Here is a 24484-nt window from a genome sequence, read left to right as displayed (position 1 = left end):
TTGTATATGGGGTTTGTTGACTTCGTTGGCCCCTTGTGTTAATGCCTGAGTTAGGGGAAATTCCGGTCAGGAATACAGGGGCTCTATGCAGTGTTCATATCCCCGGTAGGGGACCAGCAACACACATGAGCCCCTGGGAGCCTGAGGGGAGAGGGGAGAGCCTATTGGACCCAACTCCCTGTCTCCCCCTGTAGGGTTTCCCCTTGTTGACAAGGCGAGTTTATTTCTGTCCTTAGGTGACAGTTGGCGAACCAATGCCTAAGCAACCACTCACTGGTTTGATTTGTATTCAATAAAAGTTGTGGCCAAATTCATGCCAAAAACCATTAAACAAAAATTCTGTCTATGGCGTGAGTTATTTGAGGGGTGGTTTTGAAGACCTCCACACGCAATCAGTTGAACAGGATGAATAAAACAAGGGAATTAATGCCAAAATAACAATGCAAACTTGTAATAGAGAATAAAACAGAGACCTATTTAATACCCATGTTGGAACAATCCCACTGACAGCCCATTAGCTGAAGGTGGTAATAAAATGCCCAAAGGGACAACATAAGGGCAAATGTAAGGTTTTGCATACAGCAGATTGCAAACCTAATGCCCTATCTAAAATTCTTCTCCAATATGATAAGAGATGTACAGTAGCATGTTCCTCTAGCCTCCATATTCATGATAGAAAAGGGAATTAGTTTATTGTAATAGGAATGGATATTTGACCTTTACACCTATGTGTTGTTGGGTTTTTTTATTTTCTTTCTTCGCCAAGATATTGCTTGACAAAAATATATTTTATGAATATTGAGACAATGCGTCATGGACCCTCAGGCTTACACTCAAGACTGAATTGGCTTCTTTGTGGGTTGTCTGTACATACAAAGAAGCACTCTCATTTAAATTATTTGTGGATCTTCCTTTTAGGCTCTGCTCTTCTGATGCTGGAATAATCCTCTCTGAGTTCTGAAGAGCTGCTCTGGAGGCAATGAGGTAACAACTGCAATCTGCTGAACTGCTTCCGTGGTAATCACAGGTGCTTATACGTAGTATTAATCAGGTCCTATTTAGAAGAAGAAGAATGATCACTATTGGGGCCAAGTGTCTCTTAACAATTTATGCAGCTTTCTATTATTTATGTATCTAGAGATACACTGTGGACTATTCTAACTCATTAACAGCGAAGAGAAGATTTTCTTGACTGTGAGTTTCCCACTCGTCACCATGTGCTAGTTTTTGTTTTTAATTCAAGAAGAAAATGAATACTCCTTTAAGAGTAGTATTGGAAACTCAATAGCCACTTAGCAAGTGCTTTTTTGGAATGAAGATGGAAATCTGGCAGGTCCTTGTTCTTCCTCCTGACTCTGTAGACGGAAATTTGTGGATATATATCATATCAGTGAGTCATCCTACAGTGGCAGCTACTTATTCAGAATCCTAAACTGGACGTGAATTTCTATTGCATGTAACATAGTTAAATTTCACTGCACAACTGAAGTGCATTTGACATTATGGTGCAATTGTCCCCAAATGATTCAGAGATTAAAATAATAAACGAGGCTCTTTGGATTTAAAAACAACAGGCTTTAATGAGAATGTTTCTGAGTCTGGCAATCCATCGTCATGTTTTATTTATAGAGCAGTGTATGATTCATCATTAGACTTCCTTTCAAATGTTGGAAGGGGGAGAATAAAGGTTCATACATACACGGCTATCTCCAGACTCATGCAGCTGCTGCTGTTTCCAACATCAGAAAACTTCACATTAACGGATTTTAGTTTCCTCTCCCTTCCTGGGCTTGTGCTCAGATGCTTGCTACTTTGCACAATCAATCTAATTGCAAGGATGCAAGGCAGTCTCTAATGTAGCAGTTATTTGGCTCGTCAGCAAACTGTGGTTGGTTCTTTCCATTCCAGGGAGGAAAGATTGACAGGGAGTTGGAGGGCATCTTTCCACAGACCTTTCCTTCTCTTTGCAGCTGTCGCCTCGTAAAATAAGACACAGGCAATATATAGGAAAGAAATCCAAGCATATTTTAACACATTGAGCTAAGTACACATCGTGTAGTGAAAAGAGGGGGTCTTTTGGGGGGGGGGGGGGAGGGGGGACTATTAATCACAATATCTTGAATTCATTTGCAAAGGAGTTTTTTTTAAATTATTCCTAGTAACATTTTTACAGATCAGTTTCATTTGTTGAGACAAATAAATTCCTTAAGTAAATTCAGACAAGACTCAAATTTTGGTTTGGTTTTTGGCAGAATTTAGGCTTTATTGATTACATCAGGTGAGTGGTTGCATAGGCTCTGGTTCGACTAGCTCCCTGCACCGTTGCAGGTAGTGCTGACCCAGGGCACCGGCATAGGTCAGCCAAGGGTGAACACCTGGAATGGCGGAAAGCTGGGGACATGCTATGTCCACCACCCAGATGTCCCCCTGGACTCAGGCATGGGCACAACCCCTCTTAGGGTTGACCAAACCAAGTTGAGTCCCTGGAATCCTTTAACGGAATACCCTTCACATAGGGATGGCGAGAGCGTTCCCCCATCCCTATCACCTAAACCAGAGCCTATCCACAACCTTACAAGTTGTGACGATTTGCGACACGGCAGGCGAAACTCAAATGGCACCAGCCAAGTGGGGAAAATGCCTGCCGTGCCCCTTTCCCAATGACAGACAACACAGCAGCATAGCAAAGTCAAGCGCACAAGCCCTAAAAGTAGGGAGAGGTGGGCGGGTGTTCCGATGCACTGACCAAAAGAGGAAGCTCTGAGTCACGTGCATGAGCATATATAGGTCCCTTGATCAGTTTGGCTAGCATCCCATTGGCCTGATTCAACCTAGCATCAAGGGACCTACCAATAGGGTGTTGTGGCTATCCAATCGTACCCACCCACAACACAGGGTTTGGTTGCCAGGTCGCACCTCAACACGTGCCCTCTTCCTATTTACATTAGGAAGAAAAGGGGGAGAGAGGTGGAGGGGGGAAAGGCGAGTGGGGGTAGGGTCGGATAGCAATGTCTCTATTTTACTTAATATATGTGTGGGGTTTCGTGTCAGCGTTGCTTGTGCAGGTTCTCTGCTATTCGCTTGTGTTCCTTTGCTGGTGAGAGAGGTTGCAGGTGGCCTGGGGTGAAGTTGTTCATTTGTGATTGGCTGTGGTGACTGAAACTGACACAGGGACAAATAGAAGAAGACGCCTTCACCCCGGTATGGCTCCCCTTTATCACATACACAGCCCAACAAGACGACAAGAATCCACCAACAGCATACGAATCAATATGGCTATCCTGATCCAAAACACCCACCTACCCCACTCACACATGAAAACAATGCAAAGGAGTTTGTTGAACAGATTTTGTTTCTCCAAAAGTCCGTTCCCCCCAGCTTCAATCCACCACTTCAGCCACCTGGCTCAGTGTGAATCGTGATCAAGCCAGCTCTGTAGACAATGCTTTGCTAGATGGCTCCATAATTTGACTCAGAATAGAGTAGCTTCATAGGCTCAATGTGAAAGTGAGAGTAAGGCATTGGCAAGCAGGGCTTTCTTCATCCTCCATAGCTCCCTTCTGCCAGTTCTCTAGAAGGGAATGCTAAACGCACCTCTGCTAGACCCTGATGTTGGGAAAGATGGAGGGCACAAGGAGAAGGGGATGACAGAGGACGAGATTGTTGGACAGTGTTCTCGAAGCTACGAACATGAGTTTGACCAAACTGCGGGAGGCAGTGCAAGACAGGAGTGCCTGGCGTGCTATGGTCCATGGGGTCACGAAGAGTCGGACACGACTAAACGACTAAACAACAACAACAAACCCACCTCAATAAGTCTGCTACTCCCTTGACAAACCCTTAACCCCTCAAAATTCTCAGTGAATAAGAACTTTTAATATTATATGGGTCTCTGTATTGGATAAATGTAAGTCGTGGATAGCAACTTTTTAACAAATGAAAACTGAACGTGTGAATGAGTCTCTGCCCTTTTAAAGCTTTTGTGGCAAATGCATGTGGAGATTTCCCACAAAAAAGCACTAGGCAGAAAGGTCAGTTCCTTCCATGTGCTAAACAAAAGTGCTATCGCAAACCCTGAAGCGTCTTGCAATTAGGAAGCGACACAGAGGAAAATCAGACAGAATAATGCAGGAGGAGACAGGGGAAGAAAGAGCAAGGAACTAGAGACAAAGAGCTAAAATCAGGTCAGAGACAGCACATATAGAAATCCTCCTTGCCTTGTAGTTTAGGAATAAAGAAATCATTTTTGAATGAGCACAGTACCTTATGTAAGTGGAGTCTTAAAAGAACGTGCCCCAGAGAAACCTACTATAATTTTAAAATGTTTCATTGGACGATCTGAATTGGTGTTGTGTCAAAATATGTCATTTCACTTTGGGAAAGACTGTTGCTTCTGCTGCAACCCTTCAATTTACTTTTGCCACCCTGCCTGGGGTTATAGGAGGGTGCAGAAATCAACCAATCAAAACCTTTATTGGCATCATTTTCAAACATTTAAAATACATAGTCCAGTACAAGGGTGCAGAAATCGCTTGGGGCCTATTCCAGTCTTCTAGACCAGTGGTTAGTCACCCCTGGCCTAAAAACTAACACAAACAACTCATTTAGATTTGAAAATTTCCCCAAATGCTAGAATAATAGCTGTGGGTTGTGAAGTAAGCTAACCTGGGGTGGTTTCTTCTCTTCTCTTATTGTGACAGAGGAAAAGGACTGGACCCTCTGCAGATTTTTTTTAAAGAAACTTTGTAATTATATATATATATATATATATATATATATATATATATATATATAATAATAATAATAATAATAATTTATTATTTATACCCCGCCCATCTGGCCGGGTTCCCCCAGCCACTCTGGGCGGCTTCCAACAAAACAGAAATTCTAAAATACAGAAATCCATCAAACATTAAAATACAGAAATCCATCAAACATTAAAATACAGAAATCCATCAAACATTAAAAGCTTCCCTAAACAGGGCTGCCTTGAGATGCCTTCTAAAGGTCTGGTAATTGTTGTTCTCTTTGACCTCTAGTGGGAGGGCATTCCACAGGATGGACGCCACTACTGAGAAGGCCCTCTGCCTGGTTCCCTGTAACTTGGCTTCTCGTAGTGAGGGAACCGCCAGAAGGCCCTCGGAGCTGGACCTCAGTGTCCGGGCAGAACGATGGAGGTGGAGACGCTCCTTCAGGTATATTGTTTTATTCAATAAACTTTTTAAATGACTCTTGAGGTCCCTTGCATCCTCATGTATATGGTGTGGCCTGAGTCACAACAACAGTGACCCATATGCATGGCTGCTTCTAGCACATCCATGAGGGGGTTGCCATCACATGAGAAGTAGTTTCCTGTGACATTCAGTTCTTGTCAAATATGTCAAAGCCCCTTCCACAGTAGAAGGAGGGGGAGGGGTTGTGGGCACCACGAGGCCCTCACGTGCTGGGGGGATGGTTGCCATCCCCCCCCCAGCCCATTGGCTAGCTCCCGGATGGGCGCTCCCTTGGTGCGTTCAATCCGGACGTTCCAAGGGGGCGTGGCTCGCTGATTTAAGCAAGCGCGGCCGGGAGGCTGCCTCTCTTTCCTGGACGCCCCAGTCGCTTTGTTTTCCCGCCCACCCTCCCTTTAGACAAGGCTCTCCTTTTGACATTGCTATGGACCTCAGTTGGTCGCTGTTGAGGGTCCTGGTAAGAATTTTCCTACTTGGCAAATTGGCTCTGGCCTGGTGGTTTTCGCCTACCTCGTAGCAACTCGTCACAACTTTGGTTTTTGGCGGTAGGCATTGGATTATCTCTGAAAGGTTACAGATGTGTTGGATTTTTTGCTGCCATCACCTCCCCCAAAATGCGGAAGGGTACTCCCTTAAGGAGTCTGGGGGCGTGGCCATGTCCGAAGCCATGATAGGTGAGGGCCTAAGGCACGCCCCCTAGTGGTGGCCCCACGGTGAGTTCCTAGTTGATCTGCATCGCAGGGCTCACCCAACGGTGGTTAACCGTCTTCACCCCCATCGTTCAGCCGGGACACTGAGATCCAGCGCCGAGGGCCTTCTGGTGGTTCCCTCACTGCGAGAAGCAAAGCTACAGGGAACCAGGCAGAGGGCCTTTTTGGTAGTGGTGCCTGCCCTGTGGAACACCCTCCCATCGGAGATCAAGGAGATAAACAACTACCTGACATTTAGAAAAGGCAGCCCTGTTTAGGGAAGTTTTTAATCTCAGTCTCTCAGCCCCACGTACCTCACAGGGTGTCTGTAGTGGGGGAGGAAGGGAAAGGAGAATGTTAGCCGCTTTGAGACTCCTTTGGGTAGTGATAAAGCGGGATATCAAATCCAAACTCCTCCTACTCCTCCTCCTCCTCCTCCTCCTCCTCCTCCTCTTCTTCTTCTTCATCTGTGATATTTTAATGTCTTTTGGTATTTGTTGGAAGCCGCCCAGAGTGGCAGGGGAAACCCAGCCAGATGGGCGGGGTATAAATAAATAAATAAATAATAAACCCTTCACAGAGTGGCAGGGGAAACCCAGCCAGATGGGCAGGGTATAATAAATAAATAAATAAATAAATAAATAAATAAATAAATAAATAAATATAACCCTTCACAGACTGCCAGCAGAGCAGGCTGGAGTCGGATATAGACGGTTAGATCCAATGCCTAGGCCAATACCTCTCTACACCCGTAATCAATAAAGTTGTGGCCTTTTACGCCCATTAACCTTATGCAATGTGTCCTGTGTCTTTATTTATTCCGGGAGGGATTGGGGCATCGCCACACAACTCCTTTTTTTTTTGAAAAAAGTTTTATGACAGTCTTCCTAACCTGATGCCTTCCAGATGTTGTTGGACTCCAACTCCTCTCAGCTGCAGCCACCAAGGCCCAAGATAAGGAATGATTGGGTGTGTGTGTGTTCAGCACAATATGGAGGGCATTAGGTTGGGGAATTATTACATAGAGAGCTGTTCCATACATGCCGATGTGGCTACAATTGCAACCAGCCACCTGTGCTACCCCTTGTGTGAATCTGATCTTTGTCTTTCTTTAATGAGAGCTCAAGTATTTCCCTTCAGTAGTTTCCCTAGTGTGTCTTAAAAAAAAATAAAAATAAAATCAGTTTTGTCTATGATGGATAGCTGCCTCCCAAATTTCAGCACTGTTGAAGTGGGATCCCTTTTTTCTTTCTTTCTACATGTAGCCTAATAGACCAGCACATTATGCAGTCCAATACCAAGAATGGTGCCATAAGAACCTGGCAATGCTTTATTACCACTAAATGAAAAGCTCTCCCCAGGTAAAATGTTCATCAGGATATTTTGCCTTCTATATAAAACGTCCATCAAGTAAGACCAAGAAAGAGTTACGTTGGCCTATTTATAGCTTTAAAGGTTGTACCAGATAAGAAAACACACACACATCAAAACAGGAGAAAAGGAGCGGAATCGTTTGAAACGACATCACGCCAAGCAGACTAGAAGAGAGATAACATGATTAAAGCAAGAGTGCAGCACGGGCAAAATGATATTTGGTGACATGAAAGCAAAGTTTGGGCTGTTTCGAGCTATCACCGGAGTGTATGACAGCCTGCAGAAAGAAGATGGTTGCCATGGCAAAGAGAAGGAATGAATATGAGTTAGCGTCTGTGTGGGAGTGGAGGAGGGCAAGGGTCACGGCAACCAGCGCATAAATGAGATGGCGTTAAGAACATAACAAAAGTCCTGCTGGATCAAAGGCTTATATAGTCCAGCACCCTCTTTTCCACAGTGGCCAGATGCCGATGATAAGTCCTCAAGCGGAACTTGAGGGCTATAGTCATCTTCTGCTGTTGTTCCCCAATAATATGTTGCCTTTGATCCTGGAAGCAGTATATACATATCATGACTAGTAGCCATTGATAGCTTTCTCCATCATTAATTTGCCTAAGTCCCCTTTTAATCTGTTGCGGTTGGTGACTACCAACATATCTTGTGGAAGTGTGTTCCATAGTTGAAGCATGTGCTGTGTGGAGAAGAACTTCTTTTCGTGTGCCCTGAATCTCCCACCCTTTGGCTTCATTGGATGGCTGAGATTCCTCCCCCACCACAAATGGTGGTGCTGAATCTCGCATTTTTCATTTGACTGACTTTCATATTATAAGTAATTATGTCTACTCATAACAAACCTCTTAGAACTCTCCAATGGGTAGGAATGTTCTGGAATGAAAACATTAATTTTTTTTGGAAATTGTGCTACTGACAAGAAAATTGCATCATTTTGATTCAGTGTAATGCAATAAGATTATGTGAGCTTCGATAAAATTGTGGATGACATTCTCAGCTGTAAACCAAAATCTGGGTTCAGCCTCATCATCAAGCAAGTCACTGTTCTCTCAGCCCTCTCCCTGAAGCGTACATAACCCGAAGTATGAGTGTAATTGGTTCTGGAAGTCCGTACTTAACCTGAAGCGAACTTTCCCATTGAAAGTAATGAAAAGTGAATTAATCCATTCCAGACAGGTCCACGGAGTACTTAAACTGAAAGTACTCAAACCGAAGCGTACTTAATCCGAGGTATGACTGTAGTGGGGGTCCTCCCTAGTACCTCCCAAGAGTTGGGGTCACTTATCTCATGCATTACTCTTGGAAATAGTCCTTTGAAAGAGTTTTGCTGGGTCAGCCTAAAGCCCCATCTAATCCAGTTATCATAGTTGCCAGCCAGATGCTTATGGAAAACCCACAAGCAAGACCTCCTGATCTCTCCATCTGCAATTCTCGGCAACTGGTGGGGTACTTGCCTCTCACAGTGGAAGATGAATTTTGGCCAGTAGCCACTGGCAGCCTGATCCTCCATGAATTTGTCCAATTATCTTTTAAAGCTATCCAAGCTGATGAAGACCACAATTTATGGAGGAAATTATGGAGAGTAAATTTGAAATTTACCGATTGTATACTATTAAAAGAGAATTATATGAAAATGATGTACGGGTGGTATATCACACCAATGAAAATGGCAGAAATGTACAGATCAAGCCCCAATAAGTGTTGGAAATGTAAAGAGAAGGCAGGCACTTTTTATCATTTATGGTGGAATTGTAAAGTAGTTAAAAATTATTAAGAAAAGAGATATAATGAAATGAAAAAAATGTTTAAGATAACTTTTGTAAAAACAAACAAACCAGAAGTCTTTTTGTTAGGAATATTAGGTCAAGATTTACCAAGGGGAAAACACAGTCTTTTTATGTATGCTACAACGGCGGCAAGGATGTTATTGGCACAAAGATGGAAAAAGCGAAAGAAGAATGGCAAAAAAAAAAAAAAGCTTACAGAATATGCTGAAATGGCAAAACTAACTGACAGATTACAAAATAGGACAAAAAAATCCTTTAAAGAAGACTGGGAACCATTTACGGCTTATTTATAGAAACAACACAAGGAATTGGACTTATTAGGAGGTTTGAGCAAACATTTACAAATAATAAAATTTATAAGATTAAATATAAAAAAATGAATGGAAAGGAAATAAGCCGGAATTGATATTATGTTAAAATAAATCAGAAAAGGAGGTTGAGGGAAGTCCTGGGGGTGGGAGGAAAGGAAGGGATTATTGGGATTGGTGAATTTTGATATATGTTATAATGTAATTTTGAAGAAAATTTTTTTCTTTGGCAACAGCACAGAAATAGGAAAAATGCGTCACCCACCACATTTCCCACCTTTCATACCACTTCCTGGAACTTGCTTATGATGTTCCATACCTATTGCAAAGGCCTTTTCAGGTCTCATCACACCTCTTTTCTCTCCCTAGTCTGCTGATGCTTAAACTGCCATTTCTCAATTGCCTGGCATTTGCCTTTCCACTTTGTCCACTTCTCTGAGATTGCCCTGTCTACACTTTCAGTTCTCTGAGATCACCTTATCTGCAGTGCTAAATAGGCAGTCTATTGGCTTGTGTAGAAGCAAATACTGTGAAAAGAATCAGATGGGTTTTCCAGTTACCCCATGCTAACTCTAGAGGTTTGGGAAGGAAATAAAAAAAGGCAAAAGAGAGTAAACCTTAAACATCATCCTAAGCCTAGATTCTTAAAAACCATAATTAGACTCAATTATGGTGCTATTTTTGTAAATAGTGTTTTAAAATAACTGAAATCAAGGAGGACTGATTAGATTGAAGGCAAGGTGCAAGTCCTTTGATTAAATGAGCAGTGGTGGCTTGATTTTTCCATTATGTTTCAGTAATACATTAGCTGTCTTTCCCTTAATATCTTAGTAGGCAGGAAAACTTAAAAATTTCATGTCATTTTCAGGATTTCTTTTAAATTGTTTGAATGAAATAATGATTACAACATGTCTAGTCCATTCTTAGCATGTACAGTGTGGAAATGAGGTTTAGAACTGCCCAGTCACTGATTATGGTCAGTGACCAAAACAATTGTGATGCACAACTAAGAAAATACTTGAAAATAATATAACTTTGTTTGCATGGTCAAAGGCATGGCTCATGCATTGATAAGATGGAACACCTTCATTATATAGTTTCCATTATATGCTGAAGACACACCTCTTGAGATGTATATTTTAGGCCACACTATAACCTTGTTCCCATTGCTCGGTCCCAGCTCCTGCCAACCTAGCAGTTCAAAAGCATGTCAAAGTGCAAGTAGATAAATAGGTATCGCTACAGCGTGAAGGTGAACAGCATTTCCGTGTGCTGCTCTGGTTCACCAGAAGCGGCTTTGTCATGCTGGCCACATGACCTGGAAGCTGTACGCCAGCTCCCTCGGCCAATAATGCGAGATGAGCGCCGCAACCCCAGAGTCGGTCACGACTGGACCTAATGGTCAGGGGTCCCTTTACCTTTATAACCTTGTGACTGTGATTTGTACTGAGTTGTTTTTAATATTGCATTTTTAAACTTCTGTAACCCACTATCGGATGTTATTTTGAAGGACAGGTAAGAAATTGAATTACTATCACTACTACTAATAATGATGTCAGTAATGAATAAATCCTCACATGTAAACAGATTGATAGCAAGTACATCTGCTGCAGGAGTCTAGTCTAACCCGTTTAATGGAAAAACAACCAAGAATCTTGTGGCACTTTTAAGATTAACTCCTTTAGTCTTTAAGGTGCCACAGGACTCGCCACGAAAACATCAAACATGGCCTCCCCCCTGGAAACTGCTTCATTATGAAGTTTGCCTTTTCAGTGGCTAGAGGCTAGGCTTGAATTCTCTCCCCTATTGCTGCATTCTGAACAGGCTGGGCAGGAACGTTACATTCTGGATCGTGGCATTTGCTAGTGGTTGAAGGCTCCATTGACATGCTCTGATGGAGCATAAAAACATTTCTCTTTCATAGAAAAGAAACATAATGGTGACAGATAAAACCTTAATCAACACCAATAGCTACATTTCCTTCTTAATAGTTTAAAGCGTGAAAGGTGAAGTTTTCATCTAGATCTCTTATGGCCTAGACAGCGGCATGCCATCTCAAATCAGTTTTAGAACAACAGGGAATTTGCGAATTGAACTGGAAGAAACCATGCAAAACAAGACATTTCAAATCAATAAACAACAGTGCTGCCATAGGCTTGGGTGCCATGTGTACACAATCCTGACAGGCCCTAATAGCATTGATTTCAATGTGAAATAGGCATCCCTTGTTATACATAGGTTGTTGGAGACAGTAGACTCAATCACAGCCTAATATATGACCCGATAGCTTATTCCTTGATGGAGCTGTGGAAGAATAAAGCAGAGAGTGCCTCAAATCATGTGATCAACAATTCAAGCCACACATCTGATGATAGAGGACAAGGGCTTCCAGTAGAAGTCATGTTTTTTAAGTTGTCCCCTCTCTTGTGGAAATCAGGTGTGGTATAGTACTAAGAAACCTATCTCTTGCAGAGTCTCAGTGAATAGGTGCTCACAGTCTGTGTCAAGGGTAGCTAATGCTGACCTCCAGATGTTGTGGACTTCAACTCTTATCAGCCCCAGCCAGCATAACTTCATGGATGATCTTCAGATGAAGGGCAGCATACAAATTTAAATCACCATCTACACCATCATCCTAGGCTATACATGAGGGAACAGTGAACACCAGGACCTGCTAGCTCTCTTCAATCCGAGCCTCTGAAGCAGCATTTGCTGCAGTACCTATAACCTTTGTTCTAGTGCTGAATGGAAAAAATTCAATTCTTAAAGGACCCATCTCTTTCTATGAACTATTAACTTGAGAGCATTGTACATTATGCACAGGTAACAATTTATGAATTCAGTGCAGAACATTAAACCTCACAGAACATCATACCAAAACATGATCTGTGCTAAGCATAGTGAAAACTCTAGCACAATGCTTTTGAAATTGCCAAACATAGGCAAACCACCATTTAGATCTTTGGTTTCCCATCTATCGAGTATTCAGGCTTCAGAAATTCTTCTTTTTTAATAATAATTTTTATTCAGTTTTCCAATTAAAGAAAACACAAAACACACATACACACAAACATACACAAAAATAAAACTTATTAATTACATTGCATCATATATTCCTCATTTAATCTCCTTTTGCTCTGCCGAGCTGTGACTTCCCTCCCTCCCTCCATACGGCTTCACTCTTATCTCGCAGGTGGTTTTTTTTTTTTTTTTTGCAAACCCAGTCTAATTTCGTAGGATTTATTTCAGTCCTGCAAGTGTCTTTAAACTTGTACAGTTTTTCTCCATGTAGTCAATGAATTTACTCCATTCTCTCTGGAACTTTTTCTCTCCCTGGTTTCGGATCCCGCAGGTCAACTTTGCCAGTTCAGCATAGTCCATCAGCTAGGTTGGCAGGAGATGGGACCAAGCAACGGGAGCTCACCCCGTCACAGGGATTCACAGCAAGCCCTAGGCTCAGTGGTTTAACCCACAGTGCCACCTGGGTCCCCTACTCGTCCTATACCACCTAAAATGAGTACATTTCCTCTTCTCTGGTTCCGCAGTGCAACGGAAAAGATATTTTTCATCTTTTAATGCTTGCAACAGATGTATGTATATTCATTTCAAATCAAAAGTAGTCAAAGATTAAGGTACTTTGAAATAGCATAGAATCAGCTCCGCTTGCTGTCTTCAGTTACTGAGCCTGGATCACATGCAAGGCTGTTTCAAATTCTACAGGAGGTGGCTCTGTAGAGACAGGTGCATACAGCTAAGGGCTGTTTGGATCAACTTCGTGATATTCTTTTCTTTTTACCGAGAGGGGAGTAGTTTCAGAATGTGTAACATTGACCCACATGAGCTTTAATTTGAAGGGAAAAAAATACAGCATCTGAAAGAACCCATAGAATAAAATAGTGGCACGTGAGATTTATGAAAATCACTAAATTTGGTTAAATAGATTCTACTTTTCCAGCTACTATCAGGAACATAATGCAAATACAAGGCTGACTGTCAGTGGAATCTCAATCTGCTACATCTTAGCTAATTTTACTAGTGTTAAGTACCATCTATACATCATTTTCATAACATTTTCTTTCAGGGCGGTACATGCAGTAAATTTCATTGTTTCGGGCTTCATAAATTCTTAACCGCACTCCTATCTTCACAGCACAGCAACCTCTTGAGGCAGAGCAACGACCATCACTTTGGCTTGTCAATGTTTTGAATTCCTTGTGGTCCTTATCCCAGACTTTTGGCTGCTTTCCTACTGGGAAACTTTCCTACCGGGCTGCTCTCCTAACTTTATTCAACATAGCTCTCTGTGGAGCTAAGAAGGCTTGGAGAAGAGGTGAGGAAGGTGTGAGTTTTCAGATTTTGCTGGCCTACAACTCTCATTAGTCTTCATTATGCTGGCTGGGGCTGATCAGTCACATGCTCCCATTTGCTGGCATCTTTTTATAGGCCTAATTATTTTGGGGAGAATAAAAAAACCAGTCATGAAGTGAAGAAGTTCAGAATGAGTCCTGGTCCCAGCTTTGGGATTCTTTAATCTAGCAATACAACAATATGTGCAAACTCGGGAGGCTCAAAGGAGAACTTTTGATGACCTCTAATTCACATGAAAGTCTGTTTAAATTCCACACCTCAGAATTCACTCTCTTTGAAGTGCATGGACAGAATGAGGACAAGAGGCTCAGCCTGTGGTTTCTATCTCTTTAAGTGCTCTGTATCTCTGTATTGCCTCTCAGATCAGAAGCCCTGAGCAAACAGATGGATCGTTAGAGGCATTTGAGAAATGCTGTAGTGTTCCGGTGCGCGGCATATGAATATAGATATGAATCTGGATACCTTCTTTTTTCTGTTGTGATGAGAATAGCTTTTTATGGAATGGTAGGCTTGTATTTCCAAGTATAGGACATTTACAGTGTGGTTCACTACGCGTCTACTTGGAAGTAAACCTCATTTAGTTCCATGGGACTAATTCCCAGATGTGTATAGAACTGCAGCCATGTTCATTATAGAAAAAAGGAGCATGTGCATTTCAGAAACAAGAAAGAAGGAAAAGTATGTCTTCACCAGTGTGCCAGTGTGGTGTAGTGGTTAAGAGCGGTAGACTCCTAATCTGGGGAACTGGGTTCGCGTCTCCGCTCCTCCACATGCAGCTGCTGGGTAACCTTGGGCTAGTCACACTTCTTTGAAGTCTCTCAGCCCCACTCGCCTCACAGAGTGTTTGTTGTGGGGGAGGAAGGGAAAGGAGAATGTTAGCCGCTTTGAGACTCCTTCGGGTAGTGATAAAGTGTGATATCAAATCCAAACTCTTCTTCTTCTTATTGATATTTTTGAGAATGCAAACTTTTGAAAGCTTTCTTGTAAGGAAAAAAAGTGGTGTGTGTTTAGATTGCTTGTAAAAGCTGAGATCAAAGAAAGAACTGACATTCCCTAGCAATCCTTTTTGAAGAGCTGTCTCCATACTTGAGTTCCAAATCTGAAACCTCTTCCTGCAATATAACACCATCTTTAGGCAGTGCTCAATCCATTGCTTGAGTCCATGCCATGGGAGAAAGGTTTGGGAGAAACTGAACTCCTTTTCTCTCCACCCATTATGTACCAGACTAGCATCTCATCAGAATCCTTGTTGCTCTGAGAAAGAGCTTAATCTGAGGATTATAAGAACCTGGTTTCAATGGCACATGTTTACTAGAACATTCAGAGCAATAATAAAGGGTAAAAAAAAGACCTTTCAGGCATATGCAGGGCATTCCCTGCCCCACTGCTTACTAACCAGTAAATCTTACATATCTGAAATTAATTTGAGGCAGGATATAGCATTATTTACTGTCAGATTCTGGCTTACCAGAACATTTAGCCAATAAAAAAATCAAAAAGTTTTGAAGCATGTGCAGAGTGACATTTCCCTCCTGCTGAGTAACTAGTAAATCCCACACATCTTGGGGGGGGGGGTTGAAATAGGCCCAGCACATCTCAGCCTTGAAAATATGGCTCTTTGGATTGCATCTGATCCTCCAACCTAAGGCCAAGAGAGAGAGAGAGAGAGAGAGAAGGAAAAGAAAGCTGGATTTCAGTCCCTCATTCTATGATCTGTGAAAGCTATACCAGAGGGAGAGGAGAGAAAAAAAACAGGTAACAACTTCTCTGCTCAGAAGTCAGATTCACATTAGGGAACATCAAGGTATGTTACTGGGATCCCTAAAATTGAATGGAGGGAGTGTACATCCCTTCCTCCATTTTATCCTCACAACAACCCTGCAAAGTAGGTAAGTTTAAGAGACAGTGACTGGCCGAAGGTCACCCATGGAGCTTGATGGCTGAGTGAGGATTTAACCCTTTTGTTCTTTGTCCAACTCTCTAACCACTACACTATGCTACACTGTCTGTATTTTAGTTACAGGTAGGTAGCTGTGTTGGTCTGACGTAGTCGAAACAAAATAAAAAAATTCCTTCCAGCAGCACCTTAAAGACCAACTAATTTTTTTATTTTGGTATGAGCTTTCGTGTGCATGCACACTTCTTCACACGAAAGCTCATACCAAAATAAAAACTTAGTTGGTCTTTAAGGTGCTGCTGGAAGGAATTTTTTTATTTTGTTTCTACTACGTCAGACCAACACGGCTACCTACCGGTACCTGTAACTAGAACTATGGAAGGCACCACATTGAGCCGCATGAAATGGAAGTCCATCAACCTTCTGAAGAAGTGTGCATGCACACAAAAGCTCATACCAAAATAAAAACTTAGTTGGTCTTTAAGGTGCTGCTGGAAGGATTTTTTTTATTTTGTCTGTATTTTGTTGGCTATTTTTTTAGAAATTAAGCTCTGCGTAAGTGGTTCTTTCTTTGCCTCCTATTTTCTTCATCAGCATTAGTTGCTGCATTCCTCCTTCGTTTTGAAACTGATCCACATTACTGGCCAGATTTTAAATGGAAGGCACTTGCTGTAGGTGAGCAAAACAGATATGATATTTGGGATGTCATCAGTTCAAGTGAGCAAATTCCATTGCTTTTATTTTACAGAAGAATCAGCCACATTAGCCACTACAATGATTTTGAGTGATCACTGCGAACTCTTAAGATTATTGCTTCTTGTTCCTGCTGCTATTTTAGGAGTCTCTTGCTCCATTTAATTTTAATCACATGAGCCTGTTGGGTTTAGGATTATGCGAAGGGAAGGGAAGAAGCAGTTCAGTTACTGAGGTACTTATTCGGCAGACTGCTTCGTAAAGTAAGAAAAACAAGTGCACGGGGGAGCTTTTTGTTCCTAAATAATTCATAGTTGAGCTACCTGAGCTAGGAAGAACCCATTACCCAATTAAACAGGGACTTAGTTGGCTGCATGAAGCATATCTCATTTGATCTGGTGGCTTCAGTGTGCATGGAAATCTGAATCACTTGTTCATGCAGAGCAATCCCTGGTACCATACAACACAGAACTGTCCCAACTTGTCCAAAGCTCTGTGTGCATGTCAGAACATACAGAGCAGGGACAGAAAGCCTGGTGCCCTCTGGATGTTGTTGGAACACAATTCTGATTATACCTTCTTATATCAATGGGCCATATTGCTGGCAGGGGCTGGTGGGAAATGGAGATCAGCAATATCTGGAGGGCCACGGGCTCCCGAGCTTTATGATAAGCATCCCCAGCAAAAAATATCTACTTCATACCTTGTCCTCTGTGAAGAAGGGAAAAGTCCTATGAGGGTCATTGTCCAAACAGAGGCAGAGAAGTCACTAAAACAAAATAAGAAAGGAATTTTATAAACGAGTTAGATGCAAATAGCAAAAAATGTGTCTATCATGTTAAAAATGCCTATCTAAGCACAACCAGGCATTACACATTTCTTTAATTTCATACTTTTTAATCCCCCCTTTTCTACTAGCCATGTAGTTCACCACGCAGTAAATTTCCCCCCTAGCCTCCTTCATTCTGCGGATAAAATGGTGAAGGAGTCTTCTCTTCTCATGAGGTGGCCAAAGTATTGGAGCCTCAGCTTCACGATCTGTCCTTCCAGTGAGCACTTGGGGCTGATTTCCTTCAGAATGGATATGTTGCAAGAAGATCAAACCTATCCATTCTGAAGGAAATCAGCCCCGAGTGCTCACTGGAAGGACAGATCGTGAAGCTGAGGCTCCAATACTTTGGCCACCTCATGAGAAGAGAAGACTCTCTGGAAAAGACCCTGATGTTGGGAAAGATTGAGGGCACTAGGAGAAGGGGATGACAGAGGACGAGATGGTTGGACAGTGTTCTCGAAGCTACAAACATGAGTTTGACCAAACTGCGGGAGGCAGTGGAAGACAGGAGTGCCTGGCGTGCTATGGTCCATGGGGTCACGAAGAGTCGGACACGGCTAAACGACTAAACAACATGTACAGCTGATGCGACTTACAGACTGATTCTGTGAACTGCTGCACCAGCACTGATCCAGTAATTTGTCTTTAGCTAGGGTTAGGAAGCACTCTGTGATACCAAGCAACAGAGTAAGGTAGTGTTCTTACAACTGGAAGCGACACATCACACAGAGCTAATGTGGGGGACAAACCACAACTGGCTTATTGTGTGGCAGCAAATGTGGAGAGACATGTACAACATGCCAAGCAAGCTTACCTGCTTGTGTACAGTATATTGTCCTCAGGTGACCTGGTGTGCCAATGAGCTTCTACGGAAGGTCGAGACAGGACAGGTAAAAATAGCCATCTTTTTTTAGTGGAAATTTGAGGGAGTGCAAATAAAAAGTTCTTAAAAAGAAGGACTTTCTTCAAAGCTAGTTACAGTATGTTAAAAGGAAATGTACCCATTGTTCATGGTAGTTAATTAAACCTAGATTAAACCTTTCTGAAATATACTCGGAGTCGAGAGTGAATTTCATGCTCTTTATTCAGCTCATATTCATCAAGGAGAAGAAGAGAAGACGAATGGCTCTTTTCCCAAAACCATCTGCTTATATACATTATTTACACAATGGGCCTTGCGTGATTGGCTACTTCAGGGCTACACCTGTGGGCCAATTATATTGTGGATTGACTTCTGCCTGCAGCCTGATTGGCTGCTCCTACAGGCCAATCAGGTAGCAGATTCACTTCTGCCAGCCGCCTGATTGGCTGCTCCAGCAGGCCAATCAGGTTGCGGATTCACTTCCACCTGGAGTTGGATTGGGTAGCTCCCGCTGATTCTGAATCCTATTGTTCTAGGATTCAGCTCAGTACATAGCACCCCTCCCCTCTAAGTTCCAGTCCTGTCCGGGAGGGGTGAGATCATTGTTCATTTAAAGTTGATTACTTTTGTTTTAATAAGTCCCACAGAAGAGAACCCAAGTATTTTATTTATTATTATGTTTAGAACAGAAGCGTGGTGCCCCCCCGCCACATCCTGACAGATTGACAATGACTACATTAGCCTAAGCTTTGTGCTTCTGGTAAGACACAAATCGTGTCCTCCCTTAAAGAGGGCACGCGTTGCAGTGAGACCTGGCAACCACACCCTTGTGTTGTGGGTGGGAAGGATTGGACAGCCACAACACCCAATTGGTAGGTCCCTTGATGCTGGGTTCAATCAGGCCAATGGGATGCAAGCTAAATGGATCAAGGGACCTATATATGCCCATGCACATGACCCAGAGCTTCCTCTTTTGGTGCGTGCATCAGAACACCCACCCACCACTCCCTACTTTTAGGGCTTGTGTGTTTGACCTTGCTATGCCGCCGTGTGTCCTCTGTCGTTGGGACAGGGGCACGACAGGAATTTCCCCCACCTGGTTGCGGATAGGCTCTGGTTCAGGTGATAGGGATGGGGGAACGCTCTTTCCATCCCTATGCGAAGGGTATTCCGTTAAAGGAATCCAGGGACTCAATGGTTTGGTCAACCCTGTGAGGGGTTGTGCCCATGCCTGAGTCCAGGGGGACATCTGGGTGATGGACATAGCATGTCCCTGGCTTTTTGCCTATCCGGGTCTTCACCCTTGGCTGACCTATGCTGGAACCCTGGGTCAGCGCTACCTGCATGGCAGGGAGCTAGTCCAACCAGAGCCTATGCAACCACTCACTTGCTGTAAACAATAGAGCTGTGGCCTAAATTCTGCCAAAAACCAAACCAAAATTTGAGTCTTGTGTGAATTCATTTAAGGGGGAGGATTAAAGGTCTGAAGCAAACATCAAACACTGCGAAGTGAAGGATGTTTTCTACCTTTCCACCTGTTTTTTTTTTTGTGAACACAAAGCCTCCTGGCTGATTTCAAAGGTCTTCCTAATACCTTTTCACAGAGACATGATTTTAAAGATCAGTTAAATCCTTGGAACCAGGGGAGGAGAAGAGAAGAGATGGATGTGAAACAAGGGCTGAAGAGCAAATAACAATAAATAATTTATATAGCGTAAAAGTCAGGTGCCTCTGCAGGAGCAGAATTCTGAAATAAAGCCAAGGATCTGCTAACAACAAGACCACCACTAACCAGCGAGATCCCTGAATGTGGTCTCTGGGTCGCAATCCAACTTTCAGCAGTATAGACTGAAGCCTCAAAGTAAATGCTGTTGCCACTGGTAATCTCAGTCAGTATTATTTATGTACTGGAATTTACTGCACTGCAATAGACCTGGAAGTTTGGGAAAGGACTTTAATTCCATTGCAGAACACATGGCTTGCTTGCAAAATGTCCCAGGTTCAATCCCTGGCATTTCCAGGTAGGGCTGGAGAAAACTCATGCCTGTTATAGCGCTTTATATCATCCAATATAAAGCGGGTTGTGGTAGGGCTGCTAGGAAATTTAATATAGGGTTTGGGGCTGTAGCTTAGGCCACAGGTCATGCTGAGTAATGGGGACGTGGTTATGCAAATCCCGGTTCTATGATTGGTGGAGGGAGCCCCCTTTTAAGCTTCTGTCCTCCATTTTAAATTCACTTTTGCCTTGGCGTTCGAATCCCCTCCCACCCGCCGCTTTCTTTTGCAGGTTAGCCTGACATTGCTATGCCTTTGGGGCCGCCTGTATTCAGGGGCCAGTAGGAATTTTTCCTATTGGCTGGTTGGCTCATAGCTGCCAAGTTATCCCTTTTTAAAAGGGAAATTCCATTATGCTGAATAGGCTTCCTCACGAGAAAAGGGAAAACTTGGCAGCTATGGATTGGCTTTGCCTCTTGGTTTTCACCTACTGCTTAGCAAATTGTCACAACTTGTTAGGTTGGCGGTTAGGCTTTTGGTTGGTTAATCGGTTGGAAGAGGGGTGTGGCATCCAGATGCCTACCCCCTCCACCTTTTTGCTCCACATAGAAGTATTTCGTTAAAGGAATCCTGGGGCTTACGCTCTTGTCCTTACCATCCTGCCATTGGCGGGGATGGAGGGGCCAATTATAAGAGTACAAGCCTTGGAGAACATTCTTGGAAAAAGAGAGGAGGGAATGCCTGGGCTCAGCCACCTCCTCTCCCAGGGATGTTCACTTGACTTCCCTTTAGGAAGTCGGAGCGGGTACTGTCCGAGCGGACAGTGGTGAGTCCTGTCCCATGGGGACAGCTGAAGTGAGTCCTGCCCCAAGTGGGCAGATGATGTGAGTCCTGTCCGAAGGGGACAGATGATTGAGTCCTGTCCTAAGTGGACAGATGAGCTGCCTCCTGTCCTCAGTGGACAGATGGAGACAGTCCTTCTTAGGGAAGGACGAGTGGTTGACCAAAAGCCTAAGCCAACACTCAGATTAAATTGTGTATTTAAATAAAGTTGTGGCCCTAAATTAATTGCCAAAAACCAAACCATAATTCTCGTGTCAGTTGTGAGTTATTTTAAGGTAATTTCTGGTAAGCCTCGACACACAATCAGCACCCACAATGCTGAGTTGACTTGTTATAAGGCAGCTTCCTATTTCCTAAGAAGCATTCCTAAACTGCTGCTGTTTTGGAAAACTGCTGTGTGGTCGTATCTTAATGAAAGCAGAACAGTGGTGAGTGCTGGGATGGTGTCTCCAAGCACATGATCACCCTCGCCAAACACCGGTGTGTATTGCACGTGGCTGCGAGCTTCCTATATAGGCACAGCACCTGGCACAGAAAGAGTCCCCTGAATCTCAGCCTTCCTTACAAAATGTGACAGCCTGCTTTTTAGCCCTTATGGCTATGGAGAAAAGTGTGAACAGTGTGTGGGCAGAGTCTGGAATTTCCCAGCAAGGGCGGCCCTGGCAAATGTCAGCTCTGATACATCACGTCGTCAGCATCTGGCCTCCCACTCTAGGACTGTTTTTCAAGCTATGACAACATATTTTGAACTTACCTACCCCTAAACTAAAAACAGACGTGGGTGGCGCTGTGGGTTAAACCACTGAGCTTGCTGATCAGAAGGTCGGCGGTTTGAATCCCCGTGATGGGGTGAGCTCCCATTGCTCAGTCCCAGCTCCTGCCAACCTAATGTGGCGGAATGGTGCCTGATGATGATTCTGGTTCATCATGGGTTAATCCCTCACTCCCATTCTAGACAAGTGTTCCCTGAGAGGCGGAGCTTGGGGGGGGCATTCTAAATGGCAGTTGGGAGTTGGGGATTGACAGTTGGGAGTTAGGGAGTTGGTAGAGGGTAGAGTGTTAAAGAGGGATGCAGGAGCTGTATAAAGAAAACTGTGTTAAATAAAAAAAGAAGATATGTGCTTTTAAGAACCAAAGAAACTCATGTTTATAAGTTAAATAATAAAGTTAAATGTGCTTAAACGTTCACTGACTCGGCAGTGTCTCGGTACCTTCAGAGGTGTGACAAAGAGGGGAGAACAAAGCTTTCCTGGGGAAGAGGAAACTGTTTGCTGTTTCTCCTGTCATACAAAGGGCTGGTTAGCGAAGCCGAAGGAGCCACATAGTTGCCTAAGGGAGAGGCACACTGTAGCAGTAGGGATCCCAGGGAGGGAGACCCCACTGGTGGCCATAGGTTTCGAATGCAGAGCCTGAGGTACTCTGGAGACAAGTCCAATTTGGACTCTGGAGGTTTTTTTTCTCCTGTTTGTGGAGAAGCACAGGGAGAGCCTCTGAGGTTAAAGCAGTGAGGTGGGGGATCCATCACAAACTCCCATTGCTCAGTCCCAGCTCCTGCCAACCTAGCAGTTCGAAAGCACGTCAAAGTACAAGTAGACCTTCCAAGCGGGGAAGGTAAACGGTGTTTCCGTGCACTGCTCTGGTTCGCCAGAAGCGGCTTAGTCATGCTGGCCACATGACCTGGAAGCTGTACGCCAGCTCCCTCGGCCAATAACACGAGATGAGCGCCGCAACCCCAGAGTCGGTCACGACTGGACCTAATGGTCAGGGGTCCCTTTGCCTTTACCTTACCCCTAAACTAATTTCTCTTTCAGTAATGTTGATTTAGCGATCAACTCTTTGAGCAGAATAAAAACGTGCAGCAGTTTGGAATGCAGGGTAATACCATTGTTTGCAACAAACTGCAGAGAGGATAATTGAGTGGGAGTCCGGTCACTTCCAGTGCTTTTCAATGCTCTGTAAGGTGCCGAAGGGAAAGACAATTATGTTACTGATCCAATGCATGGGGGTAGGCTGGGGTTGTCCTAACACATTGGGTGGCAGGAAAGTATGGTTACCTGGGCAGCAAGTCTACCTGTGTTGAACTAGCGAGACGTGGCAGTTAAATAGCTAAGGGTGTTGCAGATCAAACTTAAACCCATTTATTGTGTCTCACATCTTAGGGCAATTGGCAACTGCTTCTATTGTCCAGAACCTTACTACTACTAATAAAAAAACCCATCTGAATTTACAAGCGGCCCAAACTTCCAGACTGCTTTCCAATCCAAAGCATGATTAAGGCTGCAACCCTAACTCCACCTACTGTGAACAAGCCCTACTTAACTGTACCATTGGTCAGTGTTGCTGGCTGTTAACCAGAAGATTGGCTGTTGTGGGCTGGATTCCTGCACTGCAGGAGGTTGCCTTGGGGGTTCCTTCCAACTCTATGATTCTATGTAATATCCACCTGTTCTGGAGATGCCAGGAACACTGTGTTGGTTGATTATATCTTCCTGCCTAGAAAACCAGGTTATCTAGGCCTCTATCTATTTCAGCAGTTTTTAACTGTTTATTCCAGTGAACTTAATTTTGGTACCCTTGATCCCTCTAGGCAGGTTTGGTATCAGAGCTCGGCATTGCTGGCCATTTGCCAGGGCTCTCCCACTGCATTGAGACCACTAGAGTGAGAAGGTGCAACTAGAGTGAGAAGGTGCAGCAGGCCTCTCCACTTACCTTACCTTGCCCCCCTGAGTAGTTGTGTAGAATGGACCCAGAGGGAGAGCGTAAGTGAAATGAGCAATGGTGACACTCAGAGGAGGGGTAGAAAGAGCATTGTTTCTAAGACAGAACTTCTAATGAAAGTTACTATGGTAAATTAATGTGGCTTTGGAGAAGTGTCTCGTGCTTCTATGCATTTTTAGATTACCCGATAAACCACAGAGAATGCTATTGATAGTAGAAAAATATATATATTCTTACCTGGTCAGCTTTCGAACTGGTTGGAATTTGATTTCAGTTTAGTATATTCTGCAAAATATCCTTTTCTACTGAAGGATATTTATTTCGGCAGATGAATCATTGTAGGAGGAAATATTCCCGAGGCATTCCTGGGCCTTCATGTGCTGTGAAAGATAGTCATTCTTGCAGTAAATTCACATTTGTAATATAGACAAAAATAGCAGGCAGCTGTGTGTTGGTCAGAATGACTAAAAAAAAAGCCCGCAGGAGAAAGTAGCACAATACCTTTATTTAGAATAAAGGTTTGTAGTCAATTAATTTTTTCAGTTGATTTGTCTGTTTAATTTTAGCTGATTAATTTATTAGTTTGCGCATGAGCAAAATCAATAGTTCCAAAGCAAAGAGCATACTTTTTATTTGATGCCTTTTAACTGATGCATGTGTGTTGCATCTGACCTAAGATTAAGAGAGTCAGTCCCCATCTCCTTCTCTCTTACAGGTAGGGATGGGTGGATCTGTAAATGTTGGTTTCTCCCTGTTTCCCATTTTTTCCAATCTTAAATTCACTTCTCCACATTTCCACATCAGGTTGCAATTAAAAAAGAAAAAAAGAAAGTTCTTATGAAAATTCACCTGCAGTTAAGTGCAAATTTCTCTAA

Source organism: Zootoca vivipara, chromosome 10, assembly GCF_963506605.1.
Source record: "Zootoca vivipara chromosome 10, rZooViv1.1, whole genome shotgun sequence".
NCBI classification, from domain to species: Eukaryota; Metazoa; Chordata; class Lepidosauria; order Squamata; family Lacertidae; genus Zootoca; species Zootoca vivipara.
The sequence above is the reverse complement of the archived record's forward strand: the minus strand, read 5'-3'. Positions refer to the sequence as shown.